The following is a 2,504-nucleotide window of genomic DNA, read 5'->3' as shown; positions in this document are numbered from 1 at the left end:
GATTGGTGTTTATCTTACTATTAATCTTTGTCTTTTTAAACCATCACTTCATCTTTTGAGCCCTTTCTTCTATGAGAGCAAATGGTGGGTACCTCTGTGTGCCGACGTAATATCATCCTTTGTCAGTACAGTGGACAATTCGTTTAAAACATATAAAAAAATCTGGGAAAATCAAGTCTTAAAAGAGAGGGAGTCTTAATAAAAATGGAGGTAAATTATCAATCAATCTATATATATATATACGACTAGTATCTGTGTGTCTGTGCGCGATGCACGGCCAAAGTTCTCGATGGATCTGCTTCAAATTTGGTGGGCTTATTCAGAGAGACCCCGGACACAACCTCATCGATGAGATATTTCAACACGTGCTCTCAGCGCGCAGCGCTGAACCGATTTTGGTTTTTCTCTGTTTTTCTCTGGATCCATTCCCAGTAACTCTTCCTTATCTTCTCCAGTGTTTTCAGCGTTTATCTCCCTTCCTTCGTGTGGCGTCAATCCATATTCCCGTTACTACGTTACTATTTTTAGAATGTCACGATTGCACCCGTAAGTTGTCCTTACTGTAAAAGTGAAAAGGTCGAATCAATTTATAGCCACGCGAAAAATACACTGTCATCTATCTCTATATATTTATAGATATAGATATACATGTATATATACGGCTTCTTTGTGTGTGTGTGTGTGTTCCCCCCGCGGGTTAGGGGGAAGAATTTACCCGATGCTCCCCAGCATGTCGTAAAAGGCGACTAACGGATTCTGTTTCTCTTTTTACCCTTGTTAAGTGTTTCTTGTATAGAATATACTCAATTTTTGTAAAGATTTTAGTCAAGCAGTATGTAAGAAATGTTAAGTCCTTTGTACTGGAAACTTGCATTCTCCCAGTAAGGTAATACATTGCACTACGTTGCAAGCCCCTGGAGCAAATTTTTGGTCAATATAACACTTACCTCGACAGTACTATTCTTGCACATTATCTATTATAGGCCGAAAAAATTGGACAAAACGCTGAGTGGGTACAATTATCTCCCATAACCATGCGCCACCGTGGATCCCAAGCACTGTCCGAGTGCTTCCCCCTTACAGGATGTAGGTGGCGCGTCCTCTTTCTTTTTTCGCGCGTGTCAGACCGGCTGTGTTTCTGCTACGCTCCCGGATTATTTTGGACTAAGAGGCTCCTTTTCTGTGTGGACTATCACCTGTTGGATTATTGTGTGTTATTCCACTTCTGGCTTGAGGCTACGTTGTGTTTCCTTCAACTTGTGCCTCCGTTTTTGTGTGGCGGACTCGGCGTGCCTCCCGTCCTACTTCGTGGTGACCGGTCGTCTGCTTCTCGTTTCGCCGCATTCACTTGAGTATTGACCTAAATTTTCTTTGAATTTTGTTAATTCTCGGTCTTTAAGGGTACGTACAGGGCGAGGTAGGATGTCTCGTCCTGTTTTGGGCTCTGGTTCTACGGAACCAGAGTCTGCCGGGGGCAACCCTTCTCCGGGCGCCCAGCGTCATGTTTTACGCACGGAGAAGGGGATCTTTCGGCGCTCCGACTCTCCCTCCCCAAACGCTTTGCGTTTGCGGCGAGGGAGGGCGGAGAAAGCCTGTTTGAGCAAGCTCAATGCGAGCTTGCTCAAACAGGCTGGGCTTGAGCCTGGGACTTCGGGCGGGGCTGCGCCGTCGAAGGTTCGGGGAAGGTCGAGGGGAAAGAAAAAGCTTCTTTCTCCTTCTCCTTCAGTGGAACAGGCTTCCCCCCCTTCGACGCCGTTGTCCGGCCCTCAGTCTCAGGCTTCAGCTCCTCCCGGTTTCAAGCCTGGGGGGAAGGTTTCCTTCTCCCCCCTGGCTCGAATCCGGGGGCAGGTCGATTCCCAACCCTCTTTGGGGGTTGGTGAATCCGATCTAGGGGCTACTGGAGAGACTCAGGTTTTGACAGCCAACGGCCATACCACGTTGAAAACACCGGTTCTCGTCCGACCACCGAAGTTAAGCAACGTCGGGCCCGGTTAGTACTTGGATGGGTGACCGCCTGGGAACACCGGGTGCAGTTGGCATTAAAATCTTTCTTTTTCCGGTGCCTCTCCTGTGCCCTCCTCGGTTTCCACCGCTGTGGAAGCCAGGAGGGACACGGGTCCTCCTCTGAACTCCCTCGCTGGGTCGTCTGCTGCTGTTTTGACAGTAGTTTCGGCCTCCTGGGGGGGGAGATCGGAGGAGATGACGGGGTCTCTGAATTCCCTCCCCGCTGGGGTTGGGATGCGAATTGACCCCGTTCAGGGCGGTCCTGTGGGGGCAGGGGTTTCAGGCTTCGTGCCTACGACCACTGCTACTACGGTTCCCTCTGACGTCCGTGTGACTGGTGGCTGTCCCTCTTGAAACGCTCCGGCCGACTAGTTACTGGACGTGGAGGTGTTCGACAGAACGTGGTACTTCTGTCGAATGGTCAGGGCGACGGGAACATTGTTTCTGTTGCTCAGACCGACACCTCCGACCGGACCGTCTTGACCCCACGCCATTCCTTA

The 2,504-nt window shown here is 49.8% G+C and overlaps 1 non-coding gene across 1 annotated transcript; it reads left to right on the top strand.

Moving 5' to 3' along the window:
- Positions 1–1,920: 1,920 nt before the first annotated feature.
- On the top strand, positions 1,921–2,039 carry LOC138977580 (5S ribosomal RNA). The gene has a single exon (XR_011459378.1). It is a non-coding gene; the product is annotated as a 5S ribosomal RNA (ribosomal RNA).
- Positions 2,040–2,504: the final 465 nt, after the last annotated feature.

This window comes from Littorina saxatilis, linkage group LG9 (genome assembly GCF_037325665.1).
Source record: "Littorina saxatilis isolate snail1 linkage group LG9, US_GU_Lsax_2.0, whole genome shotgun sequence".
NCBI classification, from domain to species: Eukaryota; Metazoa; Mollusca; class Gastropoda; order Littorinimorpha; family Littorinidae; genus Littorina; species Littorina saxatilis.
Note: the sequence above shows the minus strand (reverse complement) of the source record. Positions and strands in the feature narration are given on the sequence as shown.